This window comes from Sebastes umbrosus, chromosome 16 (assembly GCF_015220745.1).
Source record: "Sebastes umbrosus isolate fSebUmb1 chromosome 16, fSebUmb1.pri, whole genome shotgun sequence".
Classification (NCBI taxonomy): domain Eukaryota; kingdom Metazoa; phylum Chordata; class Actinopteri; order Perciformes; family Sebastidae; genus Sebastes; species Sebastes umbrosus.
In genome coordinates this window covers 6,682,884-6,705,031 of record NC_051284.1, presented here as the reverse complement: position 1 = coordinate 6,705,031, position 22,148 = coordinate 6,682,884, and the positions used below count along the sequence as shown (strand labels likewise).

The 22,148-nt window shown below is 41.8% G+C and overlaps 1 long non-coding RNA gene across 1 annotated transcript; it reads left to right on the top strand.

Annotated features, from left to right (window-relative positions):
• Positions 1–10,729, top strand: LOC119474669. Its single transcript, XR_005203611.1, has 3 exons — positions 1–84; positions 2,785–2,786; positions 10,719–10,729. It is a non-coding gene; the product is annotated as an uncharacterized LOC119474669 (long non-coding RNA).
• Positions 10,730–22,148: the final 11,419 nt, after the last annotated feature.

Genomic DNA, 22,148 nt, shown 5'->3' with positions numbered 1-22,148 from the left:
ATAAAATCACAAAGAATTAGAATATACGACTAAAATTACAATTTATTCACTCATTATGTACCGAAAATGTAACTTCCATGGCCTGTCAACAAACACGCCACAACTCGTGAACTCGGAGCTTTCAGAATCTTTCCACTTACCAGGTCGTGAATACCACAAGAGGGGGGTATTCATATGGACTCTTCTTGTGAACATGGTAAACACGACCCCAATTGAAGGCACCATATTTCCCAATTGTATGTATACTGCATGCAACCGTACGTACTTTGTAAGGGCAGCTGCAGTATGTACTAAAAGTAAAAAGTATGCAATTTGAAACGTACCCCATGACAGTAATGAGTTACATGGCAGCGCGCTGACTCAACTTTTTAACGCCACAGCACTCCTCGCCCTCATGTTATGTGACATAAAAATGAATTTCACGCAATGAGAGTTACAGATTTTACATTTTGGAAAAGGAGCACTGTCAGCATAAATCCCGAGTTAGGGTATCCAAATCAGCAGAGAAAAAGTTGGATCACTGCAACCATTTATGTCACCATCAACTTTGTTTAAAGACTCGCTTTCTATGCTTCTATGGTGAAATTTACACTTTTGTATACATGTCTTAAAATGATCAATAACCACCATAGGGCCACCATACAGCCACGAAGCAAGGCCCTGGTTGGAGACTTTCTGACAGAGTTAGAATGGGTGATTATCAAATAGATAGATAGATTGATAAATAGATTGACCTTATTGATCCCCAAAGGAAAAGTGCAGTGTTACCACGACAGTTTACAAAAAACCTGCATCACTCACAAAAAACAGACACGAGGTAGGTAAGAAAAACACTGTATTTACAAATCTCTATATAAATGTACCAACCAACTACTTTACACTAAATTTAAAAAAAGAAAAAAATGCCATGAAAATAGAATTTAAGATAAGATTTAAATACAATTTAAATAATTAATTAAAATAAAAAAATATAATAATGTTTACAAAAATAATACTTCAAGAAAGAAGCTATGGTGGATATCACTGCACAGGCTGACCAGTTCTTTTTCTCCATTTATCCCAAACAAACAACCAATGCTGCTTTTGTTAATGTTAAAGTATACTGTAGATATACAGTTCTACTGTGTGATGTGATGTAATCCCATATTCATTGTTATGGCTATGCTTTTTTTTACTGCTTACAGCATCCACGGGCTGCTGATTGCACATCATTACTTCTTGTTTAAGCCACAAGAAATATATAGGTGATTGTGATTAATTATTAACATGAAGAACTCAATAATGTAGCTCTGCACAATACGACCCTGTTCTTTCTACCTAATCAAGCACCATTAAAGGCAGGGTCCTCCATCTTCAGAAACTAGCAAGAGTACGCTAGATTTTAAAAATGATCCGACCGACAAACCAAGCCCAGTGTTGCCAACTCTTTTCTAATGAAAGTAGCTAGCAGTACTAGCTCAAAAAGTCCAATCATTACATTTGGGCCAAATTAAATGATTGGATGGCTAATCTCGCATACTACTGGACCCATCAGTCTGATATTTTCTGTGTTCATTTATGACTGTTTGCTCAAGAACCTCTCGTGGTTGCGTTGATTTCACAATTGTTTAAAAACCTATTTTATTGACTGTTTTATACCGCCATCGACTGCTGACTCCTCACTACTCTTAACTGGCCAATAGTGATCAACAAGTGCTTCGGCAGCAAAACACATTCCCGGCAATCGGCTAGGCTAAAAACAAGACTTACCTATAGTCTATTGTAGGCTACGTTTTTGTCTTTGTCGTGGCTCAAAAACTGACATCCATAGAAGAGTTTGTTCTCATTTTGAACCGGAGCATCTGCAGATTAATTCCATACCCAAGTTGTTATGATCCACTAAAGTTAGGCCCCGATAAGAGATGAATAAATCCCCATTTTTGGAATCTTCAAGTGAGATTCACCTCTTCTTTGTTTGGGAGATGAGAGGGAGACACACTTGGCGGAGATCTGCACCAAACTGAGTGCATTTTTTTCTAGTGTTACAAATGTTTCTTCATTCCCCCGTTGAGAAACAACCTGTTCTGTTTTTTAGGGGTTAATTGAGATGCACTGGTAGTAAGGGTATTATTAATATATATATTATTGATTGACCACTGCCTTGTGCCTGCATAATTACTTCCCAATAATGGAACTGTCCTTCGCATAGGCTATTCTTCGTCTCCATTCTTCTTTTTGCTCGCTACCTTAATTTGCACTCCATCGACAAGGCGGTATTGGTTTATTTGTGATGGGGTTGTGTGTACACACCGGTGCATTTGTGTTCAACAGTGCTGAAATGCTTGAAATTCAAGGTTTGCAACTGCATTATCATCAATCCCTTGTCTTATTTTCTCCGTTTTCATTTCCCCTGATGCGCACACGTCTGTCCTTCACGCAAATTCACATTTCTATACTGTAGATGTGAGATAAACAGTCCAATAGATGAGTACGATCTTGAGTCAGTTTGCATCTTCTGCCCTAAACCTGCATTGGAACGGCAGCCGAAAGAGCAAGAAAATCAGACCCAGCGGCACATCAGTGAAAAACTTTTTTTCTTTATTCATCATGCATTCTATACCCAATATCTGAACGCATTATTCAGGACAAGTTGTTTTATTCATAGTCGCGAGAAGGTGAGGAATCATAAAATGGTGTGGGAGGGACTGAAAAAGGCCGGTATGGAGCAGAGAGAGGGAGGGTGACACATCCACTCTGAACTCCATTCAATATCTAATCTACAATGCTGTACTCACAAGTGCCGAGCCGTCGGCACAATGTTACACCGGCCGCTCCTTTTCTATATGCATGATATTCTACATCAATTCAGGAGATTCTACTAGGTAATTGCCTGAGTCGAGGTGAGCCCAGACTTTTCAGCAAGCATGTGGCTAAAATGCAGCTTTGATTATTTGGCTGCAGTGGCAAATGAAGTGTGGAAAATGGTAGAAGCGTTCACTGAAACACAGACAATATCTGGAGTTATTAATAATAGATTACCGCACATCGGTAATGTTGGCCAAATTGATTTTTAACCGGCGAAACCCAAAGTAAAGCGGTTACAGCTTGAGTTCCATTTTTCACACTAAATTGATTTTGATGAAGAGATATTTATGTGCATAATTGTGTGACCCAGATTAGTTCATTTGCAGCACTCAAAAGAGAAAGAGGTGGCTGGAGTATGTATGGGCTTAGATGAACGGCACTTTGTTAACAGCTATTGCTGTATTCTTGGTAATAGCCATGCACTTTGAAAGCCATTTGCCAGACCGCCAAGGCAAACTTAATTACTTTCTGATTGATCACTCATTTCCACTTTTCCGTCCTTATGCAGTAAAATGAACCAAAGCCTGGGTATCTATTACCCACAATGCTGCTAGCACACTCACCAGCTTAATGGTGTCCGTTTCATCTGAACCGTGTTTAGTATCCAGCTCACAGGTCAGTGCATGGGAAAAAAGGTCGGAGGGGGGAGTGGTAGCGTGATAAATTACATTGCATTACAGATAAGTTCTTACAAAGACCCTTCCCCCCTCGAGCACCACTTTTCATGGAGCGTGGTAAACCTCATAAATCAGCAGCTGAGTCGCCACAACTTAGCGACCCTTTCAGCCAGCGTCATCGTGCTTCACGACCTCGCCCCATCCACCTGCATGTCTCATCAGCGTTGGTGCTGCAGAAGCAAAGAGATGGATGTTTTATCACAAAAAAAATAAATAAATCCCCAAAGCCGGAGTTGTCAATCTGCCTCTCTTCCTCCTTTCTCGCAGCTTCACAGCCATTTTTATCTTTTGTCTGTTTTTTTTTTTTTGCTTTAGTGCATGCACAACACGCGTCTGCAATGATTGAGGAAGGAGCCGCCGAGTCTCGCGTACCCGAGCCATGCATTTTACAACGTCGAGGCGACAGTCCCGCTTCCTTTAGCATTCCCACCTCATGACATTTTTTCTCGCAGTTCCATAAATCAACCTCCCCCCAACCCCCCAGACCTGCCGAGTTGAAGAAAAGAAATAAGGCTTATGAAGAAAATAGGGGGAAAAAATAAGCTTTTCTGCACATGAAAGTGTTCATGATTTGGAGAGTTTTCATTGTTGACAGCTGTAATAAGAGTTTGGGGCGGTCGTCTCTTTAACGGTGCACGCTCACAGGTGCAGGGGGTAAACTTTTGATAAGTGGCGATTCCCTGGGTAGTGGACTTGAAAAATGTCGGCCTTTTAGCTCCGGTCCACTGAGCCTTCTGCATGACCGGCACTCACATTAATCATTGCTCTGAGAGGGTTGCGCCTGCCTTTAGCCAGCTAGTTAGCATGTCACTAGCAATGCTGATTTACAGTAATGCATCCCAAAAGCATAACTTTCAGTCTGATTTATGCCTACCATCCACCAGAAGAATTTAAAAAGACTTTTAAAAGACTAAAGTCTGACACCCTCTCACATCTAAAGACAATGTGTCACAGACTATTATATTTGTCAAAGACTGGGGATCTTGCAGGCTCACTATTTACAAGACTACAACTAGAGTCCTTTTTTAGATTATGTCACATCCTGCTCCTGGTGGAAATTTACAAGAAGACAATCTATTGAAAAAGAAGTGGACAGAAATTGCTGCAGCCCTCGAAATCCCCAGTGAATATGCTATAGCTAGCTAGCTAGTACCACTGTCCAGAATGGGGCTACTTGCAAGTTAACGTTAGCTACTGGAATGTTTGCTATTATGGTGTTCACAAGAAGAGTCCTTATGAACACCCCCCTCTTGTGGTATTCACAACTTCCTAAGTGCAAAGTTTCTGAAAGCTCCGAGTTACAAGTTGTGACGTGTTTGATGACGTTGTCGGAAATGGCGGAGGCCTTGGATGTTCATTTTTCGGTTCATAATAAGTTAATATATTTTAATTTTAGTTGTATAAATACAGTATATATCTGAGGAAAATGTTGATATTCCCAGTGGCCTCATCTTTTTTCCTCTGTCATTATGCCTTTGCAGTAACTGCATTCCCGCTTCCTGTTTGGTGCTGGAGAGAAAACCCGGAAATGAGTTAGCGTTTCAGCACTTCCGGTTCTATCGTCTGGAAGTCAATGTTTTTTTTAATGGATTTTAGTTAGATGCCTGAAATAAGGTCTGGGGTTAACACAACTTTAAGAGATTTTAACATTTTGTTCAACGACATAAAATACATCAATACATACTCGTGAATTTTTAACCCTTTATGTGTCTTAAAAAAGGCAGTTACTAACAAGTGGCTAAATGACTCTATAGCCTACTAAACATCATCACACCGACTCGTCCACCTTTACAGCCTTGTTGTGTATACTCGCGTTCATGCGACCGTGGTGTAGTTTGTTTATGACCTAACGTTAGTTTTTTACTTCTGGCGATTGCATTTACGCACATAAAAGTGGTGTTCATTTGTGGAGATCATCTTACTGAACAAAACGATTTAGTTCACGGCAGCACACCACAACTCTAGATAAAACTCTCGTGACTTTATTCCAACATTGGCAATATGTCTGCGACAATGAAATCTCTTGAAAAGTTGTTTGGTGTAAGGTTGGCATTAGTCGATAAAAAAAACGGAACAAAACAACATTTTAGGACATCAGTGTTAATTGGAGTAATGGAACAAATGGCCGGAGTCTACCTCTGCCTCTTACGCCCCACAGTGTGAACAGTCTGACCTGCCAAATGTCAGATAATGACTTCCGCGATTCCCTACATAACAGGAAATTTAATTTAGACAGCCTTGAAAAGTGGCCTCAGTTAGCCGGACTAATGGTACATATTAGTCTTTATAAAGGTTGCGTTCGTATAGCAGCTTCTCCTCAGCAAGGTGTGAAAAAGTGCTATGAATTTTTAGATACATGCAAAGTGGATGATTCATAAAAAGGTTGCAGGAGTGCACGTGGAGCAGTGGGGCCAAACTTGTGCTTTCGTCACGACTCTTTCGACCGAACAAACTCTGCTCCAAGACTCCTCTGAACCGACTGTTCTCCTTGCTTCTGTACAATGTGCTCACGTTTGCCAAACACCATCTTCTAAACCAACACAGAACACAGACTGCTCCCGTGTCTGCCTCTAACCATATGGTAATATATACCTGCTGGTCCCCTGCTTGTTTCCAAATACAGCTCATGAAATGGAAATACAGTGTTTCAAACTTGAATTGCATAAATGGAAATAGGCATTTTACATGTCAAAGTCAATTTACTACATCGGGAGTAACTACCGAGCATGTGTAAACAGTTGTGTCCCTGGAGGATTTTTGTCATGTGACATCAATTAAATATTTAATTTTTTAGATTGGAGACTACTTTTTTATTGTTATGTTTATACACTCAGTTGCCAGTTTATTAGGTACACCTAGCTACACGAATGCAGTCTAATAAAACAGTCCTGCAATAAATCCTCCCTTCATGAAGGTTATATTCAGTTTTTATAGAGAGGTGTTGCTTTAACTGTATGACCATTTTAAAGGATGTAGTTAGTGGTGCTGTTGAGTTGTATTTCGTCATAGTGACAGGTGTTCCTATTGTTTTGTCCACCCCATTTGTATCAATGAGGGTAGGCCAAATAACAAACACAATACAAAACAGGTTTGACTTTTCTCCCTATGCAATAAATCATCTATAGATGGTCATATTAGATCTCTGTATTATTCAGTTGTTCAGGCAGGGCCCTAAATAATAGTATATTTCTTGTAATGGCTAAATGAAGCCGTTTGTCCATGTCCTTGTAGCTCCAAACTGTCAGATGACCTTCTTTAAGATGTTTCATTTGAACAATGCTGGGAAATTGGCTATGAGGTTTAGGCTTCATCTCCCTTTTTATCAAAATGTATACAAATATTAATGTATAATATTTAAAGTTCCTGTGAGGAACTTTTAACTGGTTATAAAACGGTCTCAATTTAATACTGCTGCCTCTATATGACTTAGTAAACGAAAACATCAGTGAGAAGATTGGCTATTTCTATTGGTTATTCTTAATGCTTGTCATCGATGCCACCAGGTCGGATTCCACGCAAAATCATGCAGGTTCACCAGAAACTCCTTCAACTCAGACTCCAGCGGGGCTTCCAGCAGTGACCGGCCCACCGCGGACAGACCCAGATCCAGCTTTGCTGCCACCTTCGACCTGCAGTCAGAGCTCCGTTGGGAGGTGGAGAGCTCCGCACCCAGCAGCAGCGGCTCCACAATTAACGAGCACTATGCAGTTGCATTATGGGAGATGTAGTATTCATTATTCTTGGATCTTGACCAATACTAGGGACAGAAAGTTGGGATATCTGAGCCTCTGCTGCATCAATTTTAACCCTTTTTTTTCAAATCACTTGCAAGTCCCCAAGCTTTATAGTTTTCAGAAACATATTGTAGTGTACTGTTGTAGATGTAAGATAAGAGAGTTTCCCCTGACCAGTCGGCGGTGCTTGGTTTTGTCTTGACTGTTTTAAACATGGCAGCCGGGTTGCAAACTTTCTCATTTTACCCATTTTTGTAGGCCGACCCAGAAGAATTGCACAAGTCTGTAAAGGCAGACAAGTCGGCGTGATGCCGTTTAGTAGTCTCATTTAGCCACTTGTGTGTGTGGGATATTTACTGATGTAGCTTATATCGTAGAACAAGACGTTAACATTTCTTAAGCTTGTATTAATAACCACAGACCTTATTTCAGGCATCTAACTAAAAACCCATTCAAAAAGCCCATTGACTTCCAGACGAGGGAACCGGAAGTGCTAAAATGCTAACTCATTTCTGGGTTTTAGGACTCGTTCCTGTAGCACTCTATGTTTCTGAAAACATTTGAGGAGAGAAATAGGCATTATAGCAACAAGATCTTGATTCATATTTGATCGGCGCTGCCTAGTTTGACCATTTGATCGATTGACGGCTGTGTTAGAGACTCCTCGGCTCTGATTGGTTGATTTTGTTCAGGCTCGGTTAAGTCTTGCAAATGCCATTAAGAGCACCAGAGGAAGCAGAGGAACAAGTATCTGTCTCATGCACTACTGTCAGGATATAACGACAGTTTTACGAAAATAACTTTTTCATCATACGTGCTCGGAGTTACCGACTGCAGCTTTAATTGCATGATAGTTCCATTTTAAAGTAGCTTGTGACCCATGCTCTCAGAAATGCATTTAATCAAATGTATTACGCTTCTCCAAAAGGATAATTTCATTTAAAGATCTGAAATTTTTAATCATAAGTTTGGTGCAGGTTGCCACACATTTCTGCGGCGGCAACACAACTCCATTAATCTCCATCACTGCAAATTACGAGATTATTCACTAAATTGATTTGGGAATGATACGGTTGCGCTTTTCATCATTTCAGCCTCATTCCCCCATTTCTTTACACAAACCATCTTCTCCCTTAAGGCTCGGAGGGAGGGTAAGGAGCTGGAATACGTTTGTGTTTTCCTTATCACTATATCCTGTCGGCTGGGCACCTCATAATGAATTCATTGCTTCCGTTCGTTCCACTACTTTCGGGCTTTATCGAAAATGTTTTAAAAATTGACAAGCTGACCACTTCCATAGAAATTCATCTTTCCCCGAAAATGAATTTCTACAACCACGGGCCTTCAAAATAATGAAAAGGATGTAGGTTAAAATGGGAAAGCAGTCCGGGCACTCAGGAGTTCTTACAAAAGTGAAAACACACACACACGCACACGCACACGCACACGCACACGCACACGCACACGCACACACACACAAACAATACCTCGGGTGCTTATCATCAGGCGTGGGATTAGATCTCTACGGTTTTATATGCTTAAAGCCCCCAAATGCAGCTTTCTTCATTTTGAGGCTTATCCCTCCATCTATAAAAACACATTTTTCAAAGGCTTGCTGGCGTTTCTTATACTCCTATATCAATAAGTACAGTCCTGCCTTTTGTGCACGCTGGAATGCGTTTAGCTCAAGGAACATTCATCACCCGTCTGGAAGCACAGTGCTGATGTGAGGCGGTTGCACGCCTGGAGCTCACCTGAGATCCTCTGAGCTATCACAAGACATGCGCTTCCTTTTACTCACCCTCATCCTGCACAAATGAATATGCAGGAAAAAGACGTGATGAATCATGATATCAGCATCAGATGGAATCAGTCATCCGGGCCAATCAAGTTTGGATTTTGACTGATCATTCAATCCCAGTTATGGATTGGATGGATGGCCAAAGAAGTCACCGTTAGAGCTCTACTCAATTAGTTAACCATCGACCTGCCGGGGGCCTAATGGGCCATTGGCGGTCGGCTTCAGCGCCACATCTGATGAATTCCCACTTCGGTATCTGAGACGGTGGCTATTGGGGCGGCCGCTTTGGCGACGGGCACCAATTCAATCTCCTTCACGGATCAAGCTTCTCAAGGAAAAGGATGGGAGAGGAAGAGGGCGCCGTCGGGGCAGCGGGGGCGATTTTTCACCGGCCCCTTGTCAATATGATCCGGCGTTGGGCTGCAGGACGTCAGTGCTTGAAAATGATATATTGCCTGAGCGGAGCATGATACAGGGCACGCCCGGCATTCGAGTCTGTGACATACATCACTGGGGAGAGGTTAGAGGTGAATTAATAGTGAATTATATGGTGTCACGGGGAGTGATGGGAGGGTCAGTGTGCATGGTTACAGTAAGGAGTAAATCTGCACATTTGTGCCTTTGGAAAAAAAAAAGCAAACCTCATATCAATGACTCAGGTTGTAAAAAAAAAAGAAAATCTCAGAACAGTGTGGCATTTGGGGTGCAGCGTGGGGGGAAGCGAGAGCCAAAAATAGACTGCAGCAACGCTACTCGACTGAGGATCTTCAATGCACAGTCTCTTCTTGGGAGACGCATCAGTTTATTTCCCCTCTCTTTTCCATCTCGCCACTGTTTCCTGGTAACAGACGCCTGTGTGTGTGATGCTCCCCGCTCGTCCGTGGGAATATAAATCACAGCGTTTGTTTAGTATTCATATCTGAGAGTTTTCATTACTCCCCCCCCCCAAAAAAAAACAACAACTACTGCAGAAGCGCAGCTGCACGAAATATATCGCCAATAAGCGGCGTATATTCCAAATGCAGTTACAGTTAATCTCATGCAGAAAAAGAGACGGGGCGTGGGGAGTTACAGCACGCGTTGACCATAGAGAGCTCGCAGAAAAGAAATCACCCTCATTTCACTATCTTGTTTTCTCCAAATTGCTACAAGTAAAAGCAGATGCGGCCCCCAAATCAACTGGACCTCGTGTGCCAATGTTTCATTCTCTTAAAGGTTTGTTTATTGCCATCGCGGCTCCTATATATACATATATATATATATATATATATATATATATATATATATATATATATATATCTGTGCCTCCCTGCTTGTTTCCTCACTATAGCGGCGTGTGCGTGCCCTCAGCCTGCTCTGTACAGTATGTCTTCGGCTTACTGTTCAAACTCTGACCTACATGCAGGAGCTGTGCCCAGATGAGCACAAAATGTTGACAGTGTTATTTTTTTTCTCTCATATATTTGGAAGCTTTTTGAGTAAATATGAAATGATATTAAAGCAGCAGTGGGCAGAACATTTTTGCCATCATTGGGCAAAAATTCCATAATAACCTTTCAGCATATTGTAATTCAAGTGTTCTGAGAGAAAACTAGACTTCTGCACCTCCTCTTAGCTCTGTTTTCAATCTAGCCTGTGAAGGGAGACTTTGGCCAATCACAGGCCATTTCAGAGAGAGAGAGCGTTCTGAGTGGCTGTTCATTCAACGGAGGCAGCTGTCAATCACTTGTGAACTCCGATCAAACGGTCAAACTAGGCAGCGCTGATCAAATATGAATCAATATTCTGTTACTCTAATGCCTATTTCTCGCGTAAAATGTTTTCAGAAAAATCTTGTAGTGTACTGTTTAGCTGTAAAAAAAGGTGTTCCGGCTGGTGGGCGGTGCTTGGTATTTCCTCAACTGATCTTAACATGGCTGCCGGGTCACAAACTTTCTCATTTTACAGCTAAACAAGATCACTAAAACATGTTTCTGAAAACATTTTTTGCAAGAAATAGGCATTACAGTAACAGAATATTGATTCATAATTGATCAGCGCTGCCTAGTTTGACCAATTGGTCCGGGGTTTGCGAGTGATTGTCAGCTGCTCAGAGACGGCAAGGCCCCAGCTCGGCTCTGATTGGTTGTTTACCTCCGGTCTGTGAAATCCTGCAGATGCCTTTAGGAGCACCGGCGGACACAGAGGCACATGATTTTTTTTTCAGATTACCTGTCTCATGCACTACTGTCAGGATATAGTGAATGTTATATAAGAATAACTTTTTTTTAATTATATTTCCTAAAATCTTGCCTACTGCTGCTTTAATGTCCTGATTGCAGAAAAAATGTAGCCATCTCATTTTCATGCTAGGATTTCACATTTTCCACACGAGATTAGTCTGCTATATTAACATGTATTCGATGTTAAATATCCTGCTCAGTATAAAGAGTAGCAGTGCTCTAAAACGAGTGTTGCCAAACAGCTCTCCATAGATTCTCATCTGAGGATAAACAGTCGCAGTCACGGCACAGCTGCAGGAATCCTAATTGAAAGCCATTTAAATGTGCTTCTGCCTGATGTCTGGACGAAGGATTGTTCTGACAGGGAAAACCTTTTCCTCCACTTTGCCTGAAGCTGACCACCTGGCTGGCATTTAGCATTACTTGTCAGTCCTTTCACTTCGTGTGTGCATATGTGTGTGTGTGTGTGTAAGTGTGTGTGTGTGTGTGTGTGTGTGTGTGCATGCGCACCCTTGCAAAAATGTCTCCCGTGCATTTTCACTGGTAATGCACCGCAAATCCTATATATCCTATTTTTGCTCTGATGCAGTGCATTTTAAAAGGCACAAGCCATCTCGTATGCCATGTGAATAATAACTGTTATCTGTCAAGAGCAAAGGTGGAAAGTCATCTGACGTTATTATTACGCTGTAAAAAAAAAAAAAGCAGGTCTGGGTGGACGGAAGGGTCAGTGTGACTGTGACACTTTACAGAGCACTTTAAAGAGGCTAATATTTCAAAATTAACAATGGCTCACAGGACTACTTGTAGGTCGCTCGTAGCGATGAATCCGCCAAGAATTACCACTCCACTCTGCGTTTCCTTCCAGCTCTACAGAGAGAGATTCATTGACCTTATGCACGCCAACCCTTTATGGCATTTGTTTAGTCTCTTAGCTTCCTGTTGCTAGTACAAGTAATACGTTGCGGTATTGCTCGGTTCACATGGCCTGCTATACATCATACCGGCACAAACAGGTACTTCGCAAAAAGTCAAGGCCGCGCCGCCTTTTGGGGGATAGACAACCAACGATCCCATAGACTTCAATGCAATTTGACGCATGTTTGGATTGTAATTTTGACAAATTATTATACATTCATCTCTTGTTATACATTTGCGACCTTGCCTGAAAGTGAGGGTTTGCGATTCCTTAATAAATTAAGGTTGATTACCGCCATCCCCCTTCAGTCTTCCCCTGTCAAACACAGTGGCCGGATATTGCTTATCCAGGCATCTGTGTATTTGATTGAATCCCGTTAGGCTAAGTATTGTCTGTAAATACACAACATGTTAATAGCCAACCGTTTGATCTATAGGCTGAGATTTAGTTGGAAACGATAGTCTGATGCTGCTATAACATCAATGTATGACTGTATTACTGCAGCAGACTCCCACTCAACTTAACGTTAGCTAGCCATTAAAATGCATTGACAGTGCATATTAACGTATCTAATGTGCCTCAAATCTCAGTGTGAAAGCCTCGGTTAACCCGCTACACACCAGCTTTTTCATCATTTTCTCTCCTGTGTCTGCTGAGTTTCTTTCCCCCAAAAGGGAACGCAGCCCGGCAATGACGCGATGCTGGTCTGGTCTATTGCTTGGAACCATAATGCCCCTCTACTATACAGTAAACACTGTAGCTTTTTTAGGACATGGCAGGTGACAAAATCGGAGATCAGCTCTTTTGGATTTATTGATGGTGCAACCAACTACACAGCAATTCTTCGGCATAGCGTTACTACTACTGGTTTGTTTAAAGTAGAAGTTTGGAGACATGTTTCAACTTCTTCTGTTTACGCTGTTACCATCTATGAGGGACACAGGATTGTTTTCCCCCCAAAGGGGGCGTGGTCCTGTGAGACTTCTCTGGAAGATGTATTGCCGCTCTGATGTATGCCAAATTGAAAAGACGGTCTTGAGCGCCAAGTTACGTTTGGCGTTAACTAGTTTATAACAAGCTCAACTAGCTTACTTTGTGTTGTATAGGGAGGTGAAGTCCCACCTCTTCTGGTGGATCACCATGGGACCTTATTTCGGGAAAAAATATGTACAGCAGTCAATGGCGAGAGACAAATATTTTTTTTATCCAGTTTGTATCACAAATGTTTGTCAATTCAAAAGGTAATTTTGCAGGTCAAGAAAGTCAAAGTTTGTTGTAAAGTTCTTGAAGTATGAGACAAGAGACAGACAAAATACGTAATTAGAAAGACTACAAGCCCAAAAGTCACGTCTCTCTCGCTGAAGCTACGATGCCTGTGTGTTTCATATGGGGATGTACTCACAAGAGCAATGGGTTTCGGTTGTCCAGCACGTTCTCACTCCCAACTCCTCACATATGGATGCTTGGTCAGGACCCCTTGGCGTCGCTTTTTTAACACACTACGTACCCCTTTAGCGTAATTTTTCAACGTGCAGGGTAGTCTAAACTTCAACACGTGATTAACGTTGTGAATTCAAACAAATCTAGGCAACAAAACTACTTGGTTAGGTTTAGGAAAAGTTCAAATTTCGGGTTAAAATAAGTATGTTTATTACGCAACTTAAATGACGTACGTAAATTAACCCCGACCTCGGCCCTACATGGACTTTGTTGCTCTTTATAATACTTCAATTTTGCTGTTATCATGTTAAGAAGACAATGACAGACAACTTATATTTATAACCGAGCAACACAAGACATAACAGCTAAGAAAAACATAAATGTAGATAAGATCCCTTTTCCATTCCGTTACAAGATAAAGGCAGCACTAAGGTGCCTATGCATATACAAATGCATACACATATAAATATGTATGTACTGTATATACATACATAAATATCCATAACTTGTCACTAAAGCAATTCTTTTCCCACCTCTTTAGACACAATTTTAACAGTTTGTGCCTGCGCCCAATGTTGTCTGGCTGTCATTTGGTCTGAATAAATACAAAAGTACCCAGTGTCTGTCTCTTCCAGCAAACAGCAAGCAGTTTTTTTGCTGCTGTCAGGCCTGTAAGATAAAGTCTTCATTGGAACCATGAGAAATTAAGCAAACAATGTATGCTGTTGTTTAGGTTGGAGGACATGTGGTCAGAATAGAAAAGCCATGCAGCAGCAGCAGTCACACCATCAGACGGTTCAGAAAGGAGATGGCGTTCTGATTTCCTGTGTCTGTGTCGTGTGGGTTTCACCACTGCACCGTCCCTTTAGGAGACTATAGCGGCAGGTCCTGAGTCAGCAATGTAACATAATTGTAATTGGCCCCGGTGCAATTTTTTTTTCTTGGGCCACGTTCGTGCGCTCATATGCACGTACACACACAACCACTCCAGACAATTGCAGAGCAGACAATTGCTCTGCCACCATGGAGAGGCTCACCATGCAACTCCCATCCTGCAAACCAGCCTTAGATCAGCACCACGGACAGCAGCCGAAACCCAAATTTATCAACGCTACTTTAACAGCCTGCCCTGGACTCAGCAGCCGAATGTTTTCAAAGACACAGATTTCAGTAGGTGCACATTTTCCAACATATGAGACGTAACAATTACAGTGCTATAAATCCCTGATCCCACTCCATAATAACAAAAAGAAACCAGTACTCCCCCATTAGAAGTTTATCCTACAGGTCTTGTGCTTCGCAAATTCATTACCAACACTGCATAAGAACCATGTCCTTTTTTATTGGAATGTCCTGGCCATGAGCGAAGCAGCGCGATGTGGCACACCGTTTTGAGCTGAACTTTTGTCAGACGCCCAGCTGTTTCTATTTATTCCTGTCGCTCGCCTTGAAATCGCCTCAATGGACCAGGAGCGGCTGATTGGTGAAGTTGAAATGAGGAGTTATCTATACAATAACTCCTCATTTTACTACAAAAAAACAGATAAGGTGTCAGCTGGCTGGAGGGAGATTGCCAGAGAGATGAAAGTTTCCTGCTGTTGTTGGCTATATTGTATGTAATTTCCAATAAATATCACAATATTAAATGTATGTATTTTCTGTTTAAAAAGAACAAATGTAGGAAGATAAGTGGTTATGTTTCCAGTCTGATCTGGAGTGAAACGTCTGATAGGTAGCCTACATGGTTTGTTTATATGATGTAACAGAAGTCCATATAACGGATTTAGTGTGGACACGGTCTAGGAAGGTAATTGTTGGGCCCCTGACAGCTTCTGGGCCCCGATGCGACGCACCGTTTGTACCGGCGATACTTACACCACTGTCCTGATTCTATTGACACAGATTGGAGAAGTGAACGTGAGCACAGATTATGGCTGATTCTTTTGCCCCATAGTCACCAAAGTGCATATTGGACCCATTTTTCACAAGCCACATATCAGAACATTCTGACACTAAAATGCCATTTTTTCGGACAGACAAATGAGGAGAAATTAACTTTGTTGAGACCTTTCTCTGTCTCAGCAACACACTCTTGCAAGATCTGGCACTAGCCTAGCGTTAATGTTAGACAAACTGTGTTGAAATTTGAAACTGACGTCAACTAACGTTCGTGAATGCCCAAGCTAACTCATTTTCGTAATGCTAAATATGGCTGTTAGCTGTGTAAATATCTATTGTTAGTAAAAGAAAATCTAAATATATTAGACCCCACCCACTTACGCTATGTTCACACTATGAGGGACAAAAGCAATAAAACAGCCATGCGTAACCAGCTACGTTGTCGCAGAGTCGCCATTGCAGTGTTGCTCAAGCGCTCATTGGTGTAGTTATTTCACCAAATAGCACTAGGAACTGGCTATTTTTTTCAGACGGAGCAGAACAGGGTGAATCAAAAGCATATGATTGGTTGAATCTTCATTGCGTAATTGGAGCGCGGTTTGTAGCTTCATGTCACCAGCTCCCATTGAAAATTACTTTTAGCCTGTAGCTGTGTTTCTCGCAGTGTGAACACGGCATTAGGATACAGGAAGTGTATACTATTTTAGACCATTGGCGCAGCTTGTAATGCATCATCATTTGTTGTTTGCATCTTTGGTAATAACAACCGTGATAGGCCAAGGCCTTTCTATAGAAAACCTTAGTCATATTAACCCAACCATCCATCCATCCATTTTCCAATAGTATCCTGTGCAGCTATATTGGAGACTGTCACCATGTGGTCGCCAACCTTTCACAAGGTCATCACTTATAGAAAGACAAATATTCTACAGCAGCCAACCAGGAAGCCTGTATTCATCTAAGGGTGTTCTTTTGCTGGTTCATGTGATAGTGTGATATTGCTCACTGTTGCTGGGTATTATGTCTGCAAATACAACAGCTGTAGTGGTGGAAGGTAACCACATAAATTTAACTATGCACAAGTACTAAATTTAAGAGCTTTTTTGAGATACTACTTGAGTAATTTTATGCTACTTTGTATTTCTACATTTCAGAGGGACATATTTTACTTGTTGCTCTACGACATTTATTTGATAGGTGTAGTTGCTAGTTACTTTTTCAACATGATATGTTACTATGGCCGTGTTACGTGGGTTTTCTCCAGGTTCTCCGACTGTTAAAGCCTATTTAGTAGCCTGACAACAGTCAAATCGGCTCCGTAGACTAACCAAGATGTGACAAGAAGTAAGGGTCACATGTGAACAGAAATCAGGTACTCAGTACTGGTGCATACTGGCCCATTTCAGGCACTGGTAGGCACTCCAGATACCCAAATGTATGTGTAACAAGCACTGAAAAAGTGAGTTTTTCATGATGTTCCCTTTAAGTAAAAAAAATAATAATTTCTTCAAGCACTGAACAGATACAGAACTAAATGAAATAATTAATTAATAAAGTTTGTAATATACATATATTATGCAAAAAATTATATATGCACACAATATTAAGTACACCAGATGTTGTGTTAAAGACAATGAAATACAATTCACGTCAGTATCTCTGCAGTATGTGTAACATGCCAGAATAACAGAAGACTCCGACAGCACTGCATCTTCCCTCCCATCTGAGAGAAGAACAAAAGTGTGTGGCCTATTCGCCACTCCACTTTTGGAATTAGTTTGGCTGTTATTTGATCCCTTGATAGCGAAGCGAGAGGGATGCAATGCAACAGAGGTCCAAGGCCAGATTCAAGGGCACTGTGCTTACACGGCGTATACATCTAGCCTGGACACACAACGCTCCCATCACACCCACGCGCTCACACATCCAGAGAAAAAAAAAATTGCCTCATAAAACTGCTGCAACACGTAGGCCTACCACAGCAAAACTGAAGCACAATGCAGGGATTTCTATGTGTACAACGCAGCAACATGTAGCTTCGGCTCGGCTTTGTTTGTGTGCTTTACTAAAGAAGAAGCATCCTAACTGGGTTTACTAATTGCTCTCTTCTCCTTGCCTGCCCTTCCGATCCTTTTTTTCCCCTTGTCCTCAACTCACCTCGCCAACCTAATGAAGCTATCCAGTCGGGAGATAAATTGGTTAAAGTGCCCTGCGCTCCTTGTTAGTTCCTGCGAAGCAGACACTCACACATCGGGAGGGGAGTAAATGGGGGAAACGATACCCTCCTTAACCCTCCCCTGCTGTCTGCTCTTCTTTGTGCACTTGGAAGTCGCCGACAGAAGTAAATCACGAGGGGGCCAGCGTGAGATTTAAATGAGCCGATTAATCCCTGTGCTAATAATCACTCTATTAAGAATGGTAGAGCAATGATTAAAGCTCCTGGAGGGCTCTCTGCACTGTGTTGCACCATGCTGGGTTTCAGTTTAGATAAAACACCCATGGGAGCATTCGGTAAAGTATACATTGAAGGAGTATTTCATTAGAAATCTGAGGAGTTTCTACAACACATTCTATCTCCCAACTCGTCAAATACCACCGCTTTGTCAGCCCCCCTCGGCATCGGAGACCGACGCACTGTTTGACACATCAGTGTCACGGCGTGTCAATATATGCTCATTACATGCATAGTGTCCTTTAAAAATAAACTTCCGTTTTCACAGGAAGTTAGGTTTAGGCAACACAACCACTTAGTTATGGCCGGGCCACACAGGGAACGTCAGCAGCGCGTGGCGGTTGTAGGAACTGAGCTCACGGTTCACAGAAACACCACACTGTGAAAATGTTCTTTTGACAGTATATTGACATCATATCAGCAACATTACTACAGCTTTAATGTCTGTATTTGTAGAATATGTCACAGACATGAAATAAGTAAAGATTTATTTTTAAATCAACACTTCCTGCTTCCGTTTCAAAATAAAAGCCCTCAAGCGTGGCCACAATTCCTTAATTTGTCAACAGGATGCTTTTATTCTGAAATATTTACAGGTCAGTGTTGTAGAAGATTCAGTGACCTGCAGGGCTCCATGAATGAATAAAGTACGGTGTTTTAATTATGGATTATTACTATTATTTACAAATGACCAAACGGTTCTTAACCTTTTTCTGTCTAAAATGAATATAAATGACATGTATGATTAAATGAAATGAACATTATGAAAGGCAAACTCTATGTAGAAATAAAGGGCTGGCAACAGTAGCGCTGCAGCAGAAACGCTGCCGGTGTGGACGCCACATGCGTGAGAGACGCAATAGTTCAGCGAGGAAGCCGTCCCCCGCTGCTCATGCGCGCAGTGTGTCCCAAGCTTTAGGGTTAGCAAATGGTCGCAGTTGACGTTAACTACACTGACTAATGACTCACTCCTCCCTCTCGCCCTTAGCAAACTTTCACACTATTAATTAAGGCTGGTATTGACAAGCGATATATTGCGATACTGTAAGCAAGGTGATACATTGTGATTTTTTTCTAATCTAATTTTAGGAAAACTATAATAGTAAACATACCCCCACTTGACCCCTACTAAAGTAGGTTTTGCCCTTTTGAAAAGATAAAAAAAATGATGGGCGCCCGGGACTTCTAACCCCCGAAAGGCAAAACTAAACCACACTGTCAACCATCATACCAAATTTGAAGTTCCTACGTTAAATAGTTTTCGAGTTCTGCTCCGGAAACGAAAGTGTGACACGCGAACGGACAAAAGGACGGACAGAAGGACGAAAGGACGGACGGACTGACGGATGGACGGACACGCGGAGCGCTATATACCCCCATACGTTGTCGTGGGGGTATAAAAAGACTACACCATATGTATAAATTCTGAGTGTAAAAAGTCACTATGTGAAATGGCTACTACGAGGACTGGCATCATCACACATGAATACAATATGACTCATTTGATCCACAAGAGTCTCAGCTTTACATTGATACCCAATTTATGCAATGCTATGACTGTTTAGGGACCCCAGAATGCAGAAATATTCATATACACCATTTTAAAATAGGCTAAAAAAACACATTTTATTGCAAGCAAAATACTGCATGGTTTTTGCCCAAAAGTGCATGGAATTAGCATGAAGTGGGCTTGTCTGTAAATGGGAGACTCGTGGGTTGTACCCATATTGAACCCGTTTTCATTCATATCTATTGAGGTCAGAAGTCAAGGGACCCCTTTGAAAATGGCCATGACAGTTTTTCCTAACCAAATTTAGCATAACTTTGGAGTGTTTGCGACATGCTTGGTACCAATGGATTCCTTTTCTAGTTTCAGATGATACCAGTATTTTCCCTCTAGCATTAAAACTGACCCCGCTACAATCTCCGAACGACAAAATAGCGGCCGGGCTGTTGGATTTTTAAGAGGTTAATTAAAAATCGATACAGTATCGCAAAACATAATATCGCGATACTCATGTATCCCCCTACTGTTAATACTATGCCACTTGCTCTGACTGTCGAATACCGGTGCGAGTGGGTTCACATTGGAGTTAGTTAAAAGCCTGGTTCGTCACAAACTGTTGCTAAAGGCTGCCTCCGTGCGTCAGTTTCCAATGCCGAAGGGCACTGCCCCATCGGCAGTGTTTGAAGAGTTGGGAGTGAGAACGGTTTGGTTTCTACTTTCGGAGCAAAAGAAAAACTGCAGAGAATATGATGGCCATTTTTTTTTCCAGACATAAAAAAGTAAGTAACATTTTCTTCCTTGTTTTTCTTGGTTGTGTGACAAGTTTTTCACCCAGAGGGAGTTGATTCATCTTTGTTGGCAGTGATATACCTCTCAAAGATATTCATTTGCCTGAGGGTTTGTTTCATAATCTTGTTTACTTGTGTTCCCCTCTCAGCACCCCATCTTTCTCCCACTAATGTGACTCATGGTTTTATTTGTTCTGCGTTACTCTCTGTCTGCCTCTCTCTGTGCGCCTGTCCCACCACTGTCACACTCACTTTGTCTAGCCCAGCGTGGAGAATCAGCTCATTCATACAGTCAGGTTTTATTTCCTTTAATACTCCCTTAAACCAAGTCAGGTTGGGTCAGAGCCCCTTATAATATTGCATTTATTCCTGCTCCCCTCCCCATTAATTCTGCTGTGCAGTTGTGGTCTTCCAAAAGCTGTCTCGCACAACAATGTCCATGTGGAGAACTGAAAGGGGTTACGGACTCCATTAGAGGCTCTTACATAATTTGGTTATGTCATCATTTAATTACAGTATATTTACATGCTACTTTGCAAAGCGAAGGCAGAGCATCTGGCAGACGCCTCGCCTGTGTCGGTCATGATAAATAGCAAACGTGGAAAAGTTGCGCTCAGCCGTACAGCGCTGCCCAATGTTCGCTTTACAAATGGAATGAATCATACACATAGAAGCGGAGCAGACTGGGCGGTGGCTGCTGCGTGCCTCTCGCCGTATGTGGGAGATTTATTGGGACTTTAAATCTCCAGTGGTGACTTAGAGCATGTCCTTGGATGCACATTAAATTCCAGTGAATTATTAATGGCTCGCTAATAAATATGTTCACCTCTTCCTTAATAACAACTGTCTTGTATATTAGGCATGAGTGAGTGAGAGCAGATGGGTGGTGGGGTGGGGGTAAAGAGTGAGCCAAAGGGGGTTAATCCGGCAGTAGTTAGGAGTTCACACAGGTCAAGTAGACTGTGCTTAATGGATAATCGAGACTCTGACACTGTTTGTAATTTACAGTGGTGGGAGAAGCATTTGGAATTTAGAACTGAAGTGGCACTCTGCAGATTTTACACATGAGTTTACTCGTCTCGAGGAGAACTATTCAGCCAATAAAATGTCTTCTGTGGCTCCAGAGGTCAAATTTGAGAAAACAACCCAGTCTCACAGGAAGGCGTATAAATACCACATCATTACATGGACATTCCGCGTGTCATGAGTACGCATTTTAGCATGTAAGTTGTACGCTGGTTTTCACGTAACATTTGTATGACACGCAAACGTCAGCAGTTAGGTTTAGGCAAGAAAACCACTAACTTAGGTTCAGGCAGGAAAACCAGTACTGTAGTTAGGGTAAAGGAAAACATCATGGTTGGGCTTAAAATAAGTTGGTAAACCAAGTAAAATACGTACGGAAACAACGACGGAAAACCCATCACAAATGTCAACAAAAAACATGTAACTTACAAAACAAAACACCAGTCAACAACAGACTTGAACATGGGTCTCCTGTCCGGTGTTTGTTGGGCCCATCCACCTCCCATCTAGGTTTCTGGCTGTTGCCATCTTGGTTACTGGCTGTTGCCATCTGGCTGTTGCCATCTTGGTTTTTGGCAGTTGCCATCTTGGTTTCTGGCTGTTGCCATCTTGGTTTCTGGCTGTTGCCATCTTGGTTTTGGCCGTTGCCATCTTGGTTTTTTGGAACCAGAAGAGACACCAGAGGGTGGAGCTAAGTACAACCGAACGCTGAATAAGACATTTTTAGGCGACCAAATATTTTGCAATTAACTTTCATGAACTGGAAACACACTGTGAAAGGGTTAAAGATCTGAATGGAAAACACAGACAACTCCCAGACCGGACAACGCCGTGGTAGC